Consider the following 15,982-nt stretch of genomic DNA (forward strand, 5'->3'; position numbering starts at 1 on the left):
ATAGTCGGTCGAATCTCAGATGGCGACGAAACAGACCACGAACAGGAGGTGGAAGACCTGGAAAAATGGTGCACTGTGAACAACCTAACTCTCAATGCCGGCAAAACCAAGGAACTCATTATTATCTTTCATCGGGATATTACTTATGCCCCCCCAAAACTTAACAGCACAGAGCTGGAACAAATGGAGAGTGTCAAGCTCCTGGGAGTGGTCACACAACAAGCTTTCTTGAACTCTTCATGTAGACACACTGGTTACAAAGGTCCAACAACATCTCTTCTTCCTCAGGCAGCTGAGGCATTAAGGTGAATACCTTTGCCAACTTTTATAGGTGCCCCATCGAGAGCATTCTGTCTGGATGTATCACTACTTGGTATGGCAACGGTACAATTCAAGATCAGAGACGGTTATAGAGAGTGGTGAACTCAGCCCGGACAATCACAAAGGCTTTTCCCTCATCTATAGAATCCATCTACCAGGCCCACTGTCAAGGAAAGGCTGCCAGCATTCTCAAAGATCCATCCCACCCTAGCAATGTTTTTCTACAGCCGGTTTTGCAACAGTTTCTACACTACTGTTGTTAGAATACTGAATGGGCTCACAAACTCTTCACATTCGCCTGTACCGATGTTTTTGTCGCTGTTTACCTATTATTTACTTTCTATGCAACTTAACTATGTGATCTGCCTGTGTTGCTCACAAGACAAAGCTTTTCACTGTGCCTCGGTACACGTAACAATAAATGCGATTCGATTCAATTCAGTTCAATTCCACACTACCATAATATTACTTATCCAAATTCTTTAGCAGTCCGTATTATCACTGAGGTAAGAACAAGATAAATATTATTTATCCTATTTTTGTTTCAGCAGCAGGAAGAGCGGGAGCGTCGACCATGAGGCTGACAGGAAAGTGAATCACTGATTTAAAAACTTACCTCATGATTAGGTGGAACACACGCTGAGCAGGAATGGACACGAGACTGCTGAGTAAGTGAAGTTATATAGTTGGGTGGTTGCGTTATCTGAAACACTACTTAGGTAGGGATTCCCACGCATTCTCCTCCATGAACCAAAAAACAAGCTGCTGTGCACTGGATTGGTAAGATTACTAGTCTGTTTTTTTTTTCTTTTACAGTCTCTTTGGGAATTTAGAATAATGGGAATGGAGGTGAGAGCAGTTGAATGTTCCTCCTGCAGAATATGGGAGGTAAGGGTCACCACTAGTGTCCCTGCTGACTTCATCTGCGGGAAGTGCACCCAACTCCAGCTCCTCAAAAACCATGTTAGGGAACTGGAGCTGGAGCAGGATGAACTTCGGATCATTCGGGAGGCGGTGGGGGTTATTGACAGGAATTACTGGGAGGTTGCCACACCTCAGCTGCAAGCGAGAGGCAGATGGGTTACAGTCAGGGGACAGAAAGGAAACCAGCAGTCAGTGCAGGGAGCCCCTGTGGCCGTTCCCCTCAATAACAAGTACACAGTCTTGAATACTATTGGGGGAGATGACTTACCAGGGGTAAGCCATGGGGTACAGGTCTCTGCACAGAGTCTGTCCCTATTGCTCAGAAGGAAAGCGGGGAGATGAGCAGAGCATTAGTGATTGAGGACTCCATAGTTAGGGGGACAGATAGGTTCTGTGGGAATAAGAGAGACTCATGCTTGGTGCGTTGCCTCCCAGGTGCCAGGGTTCATGATGTCTCGGATCGTGTTTTCGGGATCCTTGAGTGGGAGAGGGAGCAGCCCCAAGTCATTGTCCACATAGGCACCAATGACATAGCCAGGAAAAGGGATGGGGAAATTCAGGAAACTGGGGTGGAAGCTTAGAGCCAGAATAAACAGAGTTGTTATCTCTGGTTTGTTACCCGTGCCACGTGCTAGGGAGAGAGAGGAGTTGAGCATGTGGCTACAGGGATGGTGCATGAGGGAGGGCTTCAGTTACCTGGACAATTAGGGCTTATTCTGGGGTAGGTGGGACCTCTACAAACAGGATGGTCTACACCTGAACTGGATGGGTACCAATATCCTGGGGGGAACTTTCCTAATGCTTTTTGGGAGATTTTAAACTAATTCAGCAGGAGATGGGAACCTAAATTGTAGTTCCACTGTCCAGGAGGTTGAGGGTAGGGAAGTCAGAAATGAGGTTTCAAGTCACAAGAGTTCACCGGCAAGCAGGAAGGTAGTTTGAAGTGTGTTTACTTCAATGCCAGGAGCATCCGGAATAAGATGGGTGAACTTGCCGCATTGGTTGGTACCTGGGACTCCGATGTTGTGGCCACTTCAGAGACATGGATAGAGCAGGGTTATTATAGGTTGTTATAGGTTCTGGGATGTTTCAGTAAGAACAGAGAAGATGGTAAAAGAGGGGAAGTATGGCATTGTTAGTCAAGGACAGTATTACGATGGCAGAAAGGACATTTGAGGACTCGTCTACTGAGGTAAGATGGGCTCAGGTTACAAACTAGAAAGGAGAGGTCAACCTGTTGGGGGGTTTTCTATAGGCTTCTGAATAGTTCCAGAGATGTAGAAGAAAGGATAGCAAAGATAATTCTGAGTAGGAGCAAGAGTAACAGGGTAGTTGTTATGGGGGCTTTAACTTTCCAAATATTGACTGGAAATACTATAGTTTGAGTGCTTTAGATGGGTCAGTTTTTATCCAATGCATGCAGGATGGTTTCCTGACACAGTATATAGACAAGCCAACAAGGGGCAAGGCAACACTGGATTTGGTGCTGGGTAATGAACCTGGCCAGGTGTTACATTTGGAGCTGGGTGAGCACTTTTGTGATAGTGACCACAAGTTATATTGACTTTAGCGATTGAAAGGGATAGGCAAGAGTTATGGCTGCGATTAGGCAAGATTTAGGATGCATTGGATGGGGAAAGAAACTGCAATGGATGGACACAATTGAAATGTGGAGCTTATTGAAGGAACAGCTACTGCATGTCCTTGATAAGTATGTACCTGCCAGGCAGAGAGGAAGTGGTCGAGCAAGAGAGCTGTGGTTTACTAAAAAAGTTGAATCTCTTGAAAAGTTGAGGATGAAGGTGGCTTATGTCAGGATGAGACGTGAAGGCTCAGTTAGGGAACGTGAGATTTACAAGTTAGGCAGGAAGGACCTAAAGAGAGAGCTAAGAAGAGTCAGGAGGGGAGATGAAAAGTCATTGGCAAGTAGGATCAAGGAAAACCCTAAAGCTTTCTAAAGGTATATCGGGAATAAAAGAATGACTAGAGAAAGATTAGGGCCAATCAAGGGTAGTAGTGGGAAGTTGTGCTGGGAGTCTGAGGAGATAGGGGAAGCGCTAAATGAATATGTTTTGCCAGTAATCACACTGGAGAAAGACAAGGTTGTCAAGGAGAATACGAAGTTGCAGGCTACGAGACTAGATGGGATTGAGGTGCACAAGGAGGAGGTTTTAGCAATTCTGGAAAGTATGAAAATAGATAAGTCCCCTGGGCCGGATGGGATTTATCCTAGGATGATCTGGGAAGCTAGGGAGGAGATTGCACAGGCTTTGGTTTTGATCTTTATGTCGTCATTGTCTACAGGAATAGTGCCAGAAGACTGGATGATAGCAAATGTTGTCCCCTTGTTCAAGGAGGGGAGTAGAGACAACCCTGGAAATTATAGACCAGTGAGCCTTACCTCGGTTGTGAGTAAAGTGTTGGAAAAAGTTATAAGAAATACGACTTATAACCATCTAGAGAGGAATAAGTTGATTAGGGATAGTCAACATGATTTTGTGAAGGGTAGGTCATGCCTCCCAAACCTTATTGAGTTCTTTGAGATGGTGGCCAAACAGGTGAGGGTAAAGCAGTTGATATGGTGTATATGGATTTCAGTAAGATGTTTGATAAGATTCCCCATGTTAGACTATTGCACAAAATATGGAGGTGTGGGATTGAGGGTGATTTAGCGATTTGGATCACAAATTGGCTAGCTGAAAGAAGACAGAAGGTGGTGGTTGATGGGAAATGTTCTTGCTGGAGTTCAATTACTACTGGTGTACCGCAAAGATTTGTTTTGGGGCCGCTGCTTTTGGTCATTTTTATAAATGACCTAGATGAGGGCGCAGAAGGATGGGTTAGTAAATTTGCAGACAACACTATGGTCGGTGGAGTTGTGGATAGTGCTGAAGGATGTTGCAGGTTACAGAAGGGCATAGATAAGCTGCAGAGCTGGGCTGAGAGGTGGCAAATGGAGTTTAATGTGGAAAAGTGTGAGGCGGTTCACTTTGGAAGGATCAACAGGAATAAAGAGTGCTGGGCTAATGGTAAGGTTCTTGGTTGTGTAGATGAGAAGAGAGATCTCGGTGTACATATACATAGATCCCTGAAAGTTGCCACCCAGGTTGATTGAGTTGTTAAGAAGGTTTATGGTGTGTTAGTCTTTACTGGTAGAGGGATTGAGTTTCAGAGCCATGACAGTCATGTTGCAACTGTACAAAACTCTGGTGCGGCCACACTTGTGTACAGTTCTGGTCACCATCACATTATAGGAAGGATGTGGAAGCTTTGGAAAGGGTTTAGAGGAGATTTACTCGGATGTTGCCTGGTATGGAGGGAAGGTCTTATGAGGAAAGGCTGAGGGTCTTGAGGCTATTTTCATTAGAGAGAAGAAGGTTGAGGGGTGACTTAATTGAGACATATAAGATAATCAGAGGGTTAGATTGGGTGGACAGGGAGAGCCTTTTTTTCTCAGATGGTGATGGCTAGCACGAGGTGACATAGCTTTAAATTGAGGGGTAACAGATATAGGACAGATGTCCGAGATAGTTTCTTTCCTCAGAGAGTAGTAGGGGTGTAGAACGCGCTGCCTGCAACAGAAGTAGATTTGCCAACTTTAAGGGTATTTAAATGGTCTTTGGACAAACGTATGGATGAAAATGGATAGTGTAGATAGATAGGCTTCAAATTGGTTCCTCAGGTCGGCGCAACATTGAGGGCCGGAAGGCCTAAACTGTGCTGTAATGTGCTATGTTCTATGATCTCAACTGGGACTGGAATACCATTGACCTCAGCATTCCTAGGTGATGGAGAGAATAATTAGTCACTGTTCCAGTTCCTGATCATGATGTATTTTGTCCCACTGAAATGAGCGTGTGTCAGCCAGGCTGAGGTCAGGCCTGAGCCCTCCATGATGGAAGTTCCCATATACACTCACGTCAACCATGACACTTGATGAATTACTTGGATAAAGTGCTACTGGACTGTCTGCCCTCATGGAATAGCTCTGTAGTAAAAGTCAGTTGAAACCAAACAAGGAAAGATAAATCAATGGTTATCTGGGTGGTATCATAAAGTGCAATCTTCACAGGCACTGAGCAATGTGGATGTTGGTGAGAAAGTTCGATAACCATAAGGACATTATTGATGAGCTTCTTGCCATTGAGAGCAAAATGTGTGGTTTTCTGACCTAGTATTGAATGGTGAGATGTGATTCTTGCTTGTGAGCAGTGTGAAGCCTATTTGCATGAATTGGCATGTAATAATAACTCACGTTTGGTAATTCCACGCCATTTATATACAATTTCCCATTCTCCTACTTGCTGAATTCCAACAATTCTAAACAGATGAGCAGTGTAGGAGGAAAGTGGGGATAAGAGTGAGGGAGGGAAGATGTTGCATGCAATAATGAGAGTGAAAAATCTGGAGCTTTGTGGTCTAGCAGAGACAGAGTGACAGTGAGGAAGCAGTGAAAATATGCAGCAGTGAGAGGGTTATTGGCATTGTTGGGCCGTCCTGTGGATGGTGCATAACGCCCTGACTCCAATGGTGACCTTGGACCAAGATGGCAAGGTCTGCTTCTGTAATTTTCTTTCTGCTGGTACCAAGGGAAGAAGATGTCTGTCTTCTGCATCAGCTCCTCCGAGATCGTCAGGTCTCAGTCTGTGAAGCAGGGTGCCAATTTCCCTTTGCTGGACATATTTGGGGGAAAACGACAAGGAACATTGCAGGGCAGTTTCACACTGATAGCTGTTGACCTGGTGCATTTTAATTAGGTGCAAGTGCCAGACATCCTGGAAGATCCAAGTGACGAGTACTTTTGCTTACAGAGAAAACAACGCACAAACTGCAAAAGAGCATCATGCTTAGGCAATAAGGTGAGTTTGGGAAGATTGCACGTGACAGGCTGTTAGATATTGTGAAGAAAAACCCTCCATGTAATTTAACAGAATTACCAGTTTCTGGTAAAATTCAGCCCTTACGTTTTTTAAGAAACATTGATGATTATCTTTCTCACAATCTTATTAGCTTAAGTTGCACTATCTAATTCTTATTTCTAGGAATAACGCCCAAATGAATGATTCTTATAATTATAATTTCATGACCAAGTTGGAATCCATAAGCTATATACGAAATGTAAATTTTAAAAATCAGATAAACCTCTTCTTGAATTCTGCATCAGATAACTGGCAATCTGCTATTCACAGCTGAGGCTGTCAGATGCCTAAAAGTACCTTTGAACTGCCTGATTATGCAACCTAAAGTATATACTACCTACCGCAGATTCTGGAGATTAAAGTCAAAATTAGAATAGTGTTGGAAAAGCACAGCACATCAGGCAGCATCCGAGGAGCAGGTAAATTGACGTTTCGGGCAAAAGCCCTTCATCAGGAAAGGCCCTGAATGCTTCCTGAACTACTACCTACTGTAGTAAGCCTACAGTTATACTAACCAGATTATTTCCAGCCAAAAGACAAAACTATCGAGTGAAGTGGATAACTTCTCAGTGACATCACAAAAATAGGTTGGACAAAGAAGTAATGGGAGCCACAATTATGTAATTAATATCTTGATTAATTCGCTTGAAATTAAAAATGTTCATGCTCCAGTTAAGCACTGAAAAAGAAGTACTTAGGAAGACAGCATCAACTAATCTAAAAATATTGTAGAATTGAAAATATAGTCCAGTAGATTCAAGAACAGGTTCTTCTCCACTGTTATCAGACTGTTGAATGGACCTCTCATATATTTTCTTTGCATCTTCTTTGTAGCTGTAACACTGTATAGGTTGTTCTGCTATAATGTGCCTTTCATCAATGCAAATTCGCTGTAACATGATTGACGAATTGGGGACATTGTTTCTAAAGTGCAAACTTTTAAAGTATGTATTGATTATAAAGTGATTCCGGCCCCATTAGTTTAGATTGTGCTGCTATTGCATGATTTTCTTACAACGTGGGATTGACAGGAATGGAACCATTGCTTTATAGCAGAACCGACTGTATTCTGTTCTATTATCCTGATATACATATGAAAGGTATGAGTTGCTTGGATAACACACAAAACAATACTTTTCACCGTATCTTGGTACATATGACAATAATAAATTAAGTCAAAATTAAAAGAAATGTGCAGTGGAATATTTCAATATTTGATGGGTTTTACTTTGGAACATTTTGCCCGGTATTTAAGGTCACTGTACATTTTAGTTAGCTTATATAGCTTTTTCAAATGGCATAGCACTGATAAATGGCAGCTTCTAATAATGAGATTATATATCACACAAAAGCACAGGCATATAACCTTCTGAGAAAGCTTATGATAATTGAACTTGAATTGAATTGAGTTGAATTGTCACATATATTAAGACACAGTGAAAAGCTTTGTCTTGTGAGCAATACAGGCAGATCACACAGTTAAGTAGCATAGATAAGTAAATAATAGGTAAACAGCGGCAAAAACAAAAACACAGGTACAGGCAAATGTTAAGAGTTTGTGAGTCCATTTAGTATTCTAACAGTAGGATAGAAACTGTTTTGAAACCAGCTGGTGCTGTACCTTCTCCCCAATGTTAGAGGTTGTAGAAAAACATTGCCAGGGTGGGATGGATCTTTAAGAATGCTGGTGGCCTTTCCTTGACAGTGGGCCTGATAGATGGATTCTATAAATGGGAGGTTGGCCTTTGTGATTGTCTGGGGCGAGTTCACCACTCTCTGTAACCGAATCTGATCTTGAATGGTACTGTTGCCTTACTAGGTAGTGAGGAGAAAGTGAGGTCTGCAGATGCTGGAGATCAGAGCTGAAAATGTGTTGCTGGAAAAGCGCAGCAGTTCAGGCAGCATCCAGGGAACAGGAGAATCGACGTTTCGGACATAAGCCCTTCTTCAGGACAGGTAGTGATTACATTCAGACAGAATGCACTCGATGGCACACCTATTAAAGTTCTGGATTAGAGTGGTGCTGGAAAAGCACAGCAGTTCAGGCAGCATCCGAGGAGCAGGGAAATTTCCATCCTGCTGCCCCCAATATATATCCAAGTCTGAATAGTGAATGGCAATGATTTCCCTGCTCCGCGGATGCTGCCTGAACTGCTGTGCTTTTCCAGCGCCACTCTAATCCAGAATCTGGTTTCCAGCATCTGCAGTCATTGTTTTTACCCACCTATAATAGTTGGCAAGGGTATGCACCGTCAAGCCAAATTTCCTCAGCTGCCTGAGGAAGAGGAGACTTTGTTGGACCTTTGTAACCAGTGCATCCAAAAGAAGAGTTCAAGAAAGCTTGTTGTGGATGACCACTCCCAGGAGCTTGACACTCTCCACTTGTTCCACCTCTGAACTGTTAATGTGTAGCGGGGGGCATGAGTAACATCCTGCTGAAAGATAATAATGAGTTCTTTGGTTTTGCTGGCATTGAGAGCTAGGTTGTTCTCAGTGCACCATTTTCCACATCTTCCACCTCCTGTCTGTAGTCTGTTTCGTCACCATCTAAAATCCAACTGACTACGGTGATATCATCAGTGAACTTGGATTCACCTGTGGGGAAACCAATAGCTAGTCCCCATTAGCTTTCTTTTAATTTGTTCATGAGATATGGCGTCAATAGTTAGGCCAGCAATTATTGCCCATCACTAGTTAGCCAGAGGGCAATTAAGAGTCTATCACATTGCTGTAGGTCAGGAGTCACATGTAGGCCAGACTGGGTAAAGGTGGCCTATCTCCTTCTCTCAGGGAATCAGATAGGTTTTTATGACAATAGATGGATAGTCTTGTGCTCAGCATTAAAGAGGCTGATTTTCAATTCCAGATTTTTTATTACTTCAGTGTAAATATCTCACCAGTTGGCATGGTGACATTTGATCCCATGCTGCCATAGCATGCATGCAATGGCATCATCTCTGGGCCAATGGCTCCTCTAATTCTATGCAAACTCTCCAAATGTTGATTGCACTCTTGCCTCTGAGTCCGAAGCTAACAAATATAAACCCATTTCCAAGATTTGAACTCATAATCTGGGTCGACACGTTGCTGCAACTCTGAGAGAGTACTGAATAGGTGGAAGTTCCATTTTCCAGGTCAAACTTTAAACAGAGGCCTTGTTTGCCTGTCCAAGCAGCTGCAAAAGGATTCACAGCACTGTTTGAAGATGCGCAGTAGCAATGAGATGTCCAACGTTGGTCATCTTCCAACCTCACAACCATTTCCATCCAGAAGGATAAGGATAATAAAAACATGGCTAAATCACTTCCTGTAAAATCCCCCCTAAGCCACTCACTATTCAGACTTGGGTATATATTGGGGGCTGAAAATGTGTTGCTGGAAAAGCGCAGCAGGTCAGGCAGCATCCAGGGAACAGGAGAATCGACGTTTCGGGCATAAACCCTTCTTCAGGATTCCTGAAGAAGGGCTTATGCCCGAAACGTCGATTCTCCTGTTCCCTGGATGCTGCCTGACCTGCTGCGCTTTTCCAGCAACACATTTTCAGCTCTGATCTCTAGCATCTGCAGACCTCACTTTCTCCTTATATATTGGGGGCAGCAGGGTAGCTCAGTGGTTAGTACTGTTGCCTCGCAGCACCAGGGATTCAGGGGTTCAAGTGACTGGCTGTATGGAGTTTGGACATTCTCCCGGTTTTGCAGTGATTTCCTCCGGGTACTCCGATTTCCTCCCACAGTCCAAAGATGTGCAGGTTAGGTAGATTGGCCATGCTAAATTGCCCAATGTGTCCAGGGATGTGCAGGCCAGGTGGATGAGCCATGTGAAATGCAGATTTACAGGGATAGATTAGGGGCTAGGTCTGGGTGGGATACTCTTTGGAAGGTTGAAGGGGACTTGATAGGCCAAATGACCTGTTTCCACACTGTAGGGGCTCTACGATTCTATGACTATCGTTCCTTTGGTGTCATTGGGTCAAGCCTCTGAAACTTGCCCTTTAACGGTATTATGGCTGTACCCTCGCCAAATGGATTACAGCATTCAAGAAGGCAGCTCACCACCACCTTCTCAAAGGTAACTAGGAATGGTCAATAAATGATGGCCAGCCAGCGACACTCACATTCCTTGAATAAATAAAAACAAAATTACCAAAACAGTTTTATTCAACACAAGCTGTGATTGCTGGTCATTTGTTATATTACTGTGTGCATTACATTATCTAAAAATCAATTCCCACATTACAAAAATAATTCATTGGCTGTAACACCTTTAGAAATTCTGAGGATTTGAGGAATGTTACTTGATGAAAGTTCTCTTTCTGTTATAAAGTAACCTTTCTAATTCTCTGCTCAGAAACTTTGTCTGCTGCATTCCAATTTCTCATGTCAACTTAAATATTTAACTTGTGTTAACTTAACAGTTTGCACTCTTAGCTGAGTCAACCTCCTTCTGAAGATCTCTAATTTCCTATCGAGTCACAGAGATGTACAACACGGAAACAGACACTTTAGTCCAACTCGTCCATGTCCACCAGATAGCCAAAATAAATTTAGTCCCATTTACCAGCATTTGGCCCATATCCCTCTAAACCCTCCCTATTCAAGTACCCATCCAGATGCCTTTAAAATGTTGTAATTGTACCTCCACCACTCCCTCTGGCAGCTCATTCCATATGCACACCACCCTCTGGGTGAAATGTTGACCCTTCGATCCCTTTTAAATCTTTCCCCTCTCACTGTAAACCTATGCCCTCTAGATTTGGACTCCCCACCTCAGGGAAAAGACCTTGCCTATTCACCCCTCATGCCTCTCATGATTTTACAAACCTCAGCCTCCAATGCTCCAGGAAAAATAGCCCCAACCTATTCAGCTTCTCCCCATAGCTCAAACCATCTAACCCTGGCAACATTCTTGTAAATTTTTTCTGAATCCCTTCAAATTTGACAACAACCTTCCTATCGTGGGGAGACCAGAATTGCACACAGTATAACAAACGTGGCTTATCCACAATGTAATGTGCAGCTGCAACCATGACCTCCCAACTCCTATACTCAGTGCATTGGCCAATAAAGGAAAGCATATCAAACACCTTCTTCACTTTAGGGTGTAGGTTTGCTCGCTGAGCTGTAGGTTTGATATCCAGACGTTTCATTACCTGGCTAGGTAACATCATCAGTGGCGACCTCCAAGTGAAGCGAAGTTGTTGTCTCCTGCTTTCTATTTATATGTTTGTCCTGGATGGGGTTCCTGGGGTTTGTGGTGATGTCATTTCCTGTTCATTTTCTGAGGGGTTGATAGATGGCATCTAGATCTATGTGTTTGTTTATGGCATTGTGGTTGGAGTGCCAGGCCTCTAGGAATTCTCTGGCATGTCTTTGCTTAGCCTGTCCCAGGATAGATGTGTTGTCCCAGTCGAAATGATATTTTTTTCATCCGTGTGTAGGGCTATGAGGGAGAGAGGGTCGTGTCTTTTTGTGGCTCGCTGGTGTTCATGTATCCTGGTGGCTAACTTTCTTCCTGTTTGTCCTACGCAGTGTTTGTGGCAGTCCTTGCATGGAATTTTGTAGATGACGTTGGTTTTGTCCATAGGTTGTACTGAATCTTTTAAGTTTGTTAGTTTTTGTTTGAGAGTGTTGGTGGGTTTGTGTGCTACTAGGATTCCGAGGGGTCTTAGTAGTCTGGCTGTCATTTCTGAAACTTCTTTGATGTATGGTAAGGTGGTTGGGGTTTCTGGCTGTGTTTGGTCTACTTGTCGTGGTTTGTTCTTGAGGAATCTGCGCACTGTATTTTTTTTTGTTTTTTTTTCCCACGAACAGGAAATGACATCACCACAAACCCCAGGAACCCCATCCAGGCGAAAGATATAAATAGAAAGCAGGAGACAACAGCTTCGCTTCACTTGGAGGTTGCCACTGATGATGTTACCTCGCCAGGTAATGAAACGTCTGGATATCAAACCTACAGCTCAGCGAGCAAACCTACACCCTAAACCTCAACCTGAGCTACAAGCCTTCACAAACCTTACACCTTCTTCACTATCCTGTCCATCTGCGACTACACTTTCAAGGAACTATGAACCTGCACTCTTGGGTCCCTTTGTTCAGCAACACTCCCCAGGGCTTTACCATTAAGTATATAAGTACTACCCTAATTTGCCTTTCCAAAATACAGCACCTCACATTTATCTAAATTTAACTCCATCTGCCACTTCTCAGCCCATTGGCTGATCTGATGAAGATCCCGTACTCTGAGATAATCTTCTTTGCTGTCCACTACACCGCCAATTTTTTGTCATGTACAAACTTACTATCCATCGCCCCTATCTTCACATCATTTATATAAATGACGTAAAGCAGTGGACTTTCGAAGACCTGTGAAACTGTCTGATCTGATTGTGTATTAGATATAAATGTCCCACAGATTCTGTTGGTCACTCATTGCAACTCAGAGGCAGAGCAGCAGACCTTCAGGGTGAAGGCGCAAACAGTAATTTTCTACTGTTTAAATCACTTCTCTGTGACCTCCCTGTCTCCTACCTGACTGATGTCGAATGGCGAGGGGAATCCCTTTGGGACTGAGAGTATCAGAATTAAACGTCTGAAACAAATAAGATTCCCGTTTGTTACATTTCTGAAGGTGATTCAGACTGAGCCATAAGTTTATGCATGCTATTCAATTTCAACAGGCACAAATCAAGCACTTTACCAGGAAATCTCAATAAGCCATTTGAGGGCCTGGCAACTTGTCAAATACTGAATGTTTCTTCTCTTAGCCCTACATTACGATAGCAAGAGAACAAACCAGATAAAAGAGCCTTCTTTGGCCTGTTCCTAAATACTCCCTGTCTATTTAGATAGCATGACTCATTCATTCTAGCCATCAAGAGAAGATGACATCAACCTCTAATTGCAAACACTTGCCAGTTCCAAGGATGTTTTGTTTGTCCCATTTCCCTCATGAGTCATTGTTCAGAATTCCATTCTTAGGCTTTTGGTTGATCAGCAACATGGTTTAGAAGACTATTCTTTTGACCATCGTTCCTACAAACTCTCCCAGACTATGCCCCCAGCTGCATTGGTTCCTGTTCAAGATGTCTCACTCAATGGATTCACAAATTCAGCGCCATCACCATATAATGGCATCAAACAAAGGTCAACTACTCGTGCATGCGAGAGAGAGGGAGAGAAAAAGAGAGAGAGCACGAGAGAGAGGGAGAGCGTGAGAGTGATAGAGAGTGCGCAAGAGCGAAAGAGAGCGAGCACCAGAGACAGAGCCTGAGTGTGAGACATCCTTATTCAAGACAATGCTCCTGTCAGGTCCCAGCAGCATTGAGCATAACTCCCATCCTCTATCTTGGAGAAAATGAACAGGACATGCTACAAGAAAACCAGGAGAGATAAAGGACTGGGAGAAAAGTGAAATAAATATTGAAGTTTTATGAAAGAAGTCCCCAAATAAAGTTTAGGTAGTTCATTCTGTTTCTTAACTCTAAATGATGGTAACCTGTCCCCTTGCACACATATGCCTACAGACAAAAGACCATGAGATATTGGAACCGAAATAGGCCATTCAGCCCATTGAGTCTGCTCCTCCATTCAATGAGCTACAGCTGATCTGATAATCTTCAACTCCACTTTCCTGCCTTTTCCTCCAAACCCTCGATTCTCTTCCTAATTAAACTCATCTATCTTGGCCTTGAGTATACGTTAACCAGCCTTGTATGGCACCTGGAGAAGGTACATGAGAGTGCTTCAGAATGTCCAAATCATGACAGCTGCCAGGGAAATGGTAACTAATTCCAGGAAGGGGTAACAGTGGTTGCAGATCACCCAGTCATTAATGGATTGAAACCCCTTCCTGCTGATGAATTTTGCAGTGTTTTGAAATGGCCCTCTCAGTGCCATGTCGATACTATATAAAGAACTCAATGCCTGGGTGAAGCCAGCTATGCTCCTGAGGCCTATTGCCCAGGCTGCAGCACTGACCTCTTCATGGGGAATGAAGTGAACCGCTGTGTCCTTGTACAGATGGCACTGGTCTCTGCCCTGATGCCTTTGTGGGTGCACAACGGGGGGAATCCCTTCCTGCTCCCTGGAAGGAACCAGTTGCTTTGACGCTCAAAGCAAATGTCACTGACACAGCCACAGGGAGAGATGGCCTCCCATTCCTGCAGCCCTCAATTCCCTCTCTTGTATCTGACATGGATCCATCCAGGACACATGGAGCTTGCACCAACACTTTGCCTCACTTATCCTGAAGAAAAGGGGTCAGGAGTGATAATTTCTTGGTCTCCTGTGGACCCCATGCATCCTGAAAGGTTGTGTGGCTGTGACCTCTTCCCGAACTGTACCTTCTTCAGCCTCTACATTGACCTGCTGCTGTTCCTGGGCTCATCATTGGCCCAGTTCTCCTGTTTCTACCATCACCTTCTTCGGAAGGCACATCCGGTGACCGATCTCACACTAACAGCAGGGCGCGTGACTCTTATTAGCATCAATCAGTGTCGGGAACAGAAGGAGCAAAACAGGCTCTGAACATAGTCACTGCTGGCCGGGTCTGTAGATGCGTTTCGCACACACACCTCCACACATTCATCCAGCTTTAGCCTCAGTATGTTCACCAGTTGGTGAAGGGGCATGCTGGCTGAGGGACCACATTAAAAAGGGAGTGTTACTGTGCTCTGGCCTTTTTCCATCCCACACACACACTGGCTCTGAAACTTTTCATTCTATTCAGTAAAATACTTACATGACAGTTGGTGAAGCAATGGTCTCCACCTCCCATAGCACACTTGGAAGTTTCACAAACTATGGGTCACTTTTGACTAACATTCACCTCTTTTTAAATCATTCCCACATACTTTTGTATCATTAAGATTCCAATATTGAATTTGTAATCACCGATGGCCTGGTGTGCATTGTCGAAGAATGTTTACCCTGCAGGCATTGCAAATGCCCAATAAAGTGATTGCACATTAAATAGAGTTGCTGTTTGAAAGTGCATGCTTCACGTATTTGCCCTTTTCAATGTCATAGCACCCAGCAGACAAGGATCCCGTGTTTCTAAACAGGGAAAGGCTAGGGAATCAAAAGCACAAAGGGATGTGGGAGTCCCATCACTGTCCTGGAGGTCTGTGTGTTGATTGTTGAGGAGGGTGAAAGAGGGGGGTGTAGGAACAAAGAGAGGATCATTGCGAAAAGAGGGTAAGACAGTCAAGGCAGTAGGAGGAAGGTTGAGGTATGTATTGAGCTGGGGCGAGGACGGTGACAGAGGGAATTTGAAGGCACTGATCAAGCCGACACTGTCTCCATCTACCCTGCCTATAATCCCAACCATTTTCCAGTTGCAATTAGTGTCTGGTGTCCTGCAAGTGATGGCAGGGAATACAGCTTGTGGTGGACATCATCAGTACTGTGCTCCACCTGATGACTCCTCCCCCTGAGCCTCCATGTCCCCTGGCAATACTCCAACAGCCTGCCGCCATCCTCCCCTCCACCATTCCCAGCCTTATGGAGACCCACAGCATTGAGCTTCACCTACAGTGGTCCTGTCATCCCCCTGAGTCTCAACACAGCACCTTAATAATGTGCACCTCTGTGCTATCCCTCTAGACACCACTAGTGGTTACTGCCAATATCTCCTCCTCCTGCAGCCCACAAAATCCTCCAATGTTTTTTTGCATACCCTCCTTATGCCTTCAAATTCCCTCTCACCGTCACCGTCCTCACCCCAGCTTAATACATACCTCAACCTTCCTCCTACTGCCTTGACTGTCTTACCCTCTTTTCGCAATGATCCTCTCTTTGTTCCTACGCCCCCCTCTT

General features: G+C 44.1%; 1 long non-coding RNA gene across 1 annotated transcript; it reads left to right on the plus strand.

Annotated features, from left to right (window-relative positions):
• Window positions 1-868: 868 nt before the first annotated feature.
• LOC122565334 (uncharacterized) lies at window positions 869-15,160 on the plus strand. The gene is made up of 3 exons (XR_006316134.2): window positions 869-989; window positions 6,003-6,104; window positions 11,975-15,160. It is a non-coding gene; the product is annotated as an uncharacterized LOC122565334 (long non-coding RNA).
• Window positions 15,161-15,982: the final 822 nt, after the last annotated feature.

This window comes from Chiloscyllium plagiosum, unplaced genomic scaffold, assembly GCF_037043375.1.
Source record: "Chiloscyllium plagiosum isolate Xiang-an unplaced genomic scaffold, Cpla_swu_hap1 HiC_scaffold_2, whole genome shotgun sequence".
Lineage (NCBI taxonomy): Eukaryota > Metazoa > Chordata > Chondrichthyes > Orectolobiformes > Hemiscylliidae > Chiloscyllium > Chiloscyllium plagiosum.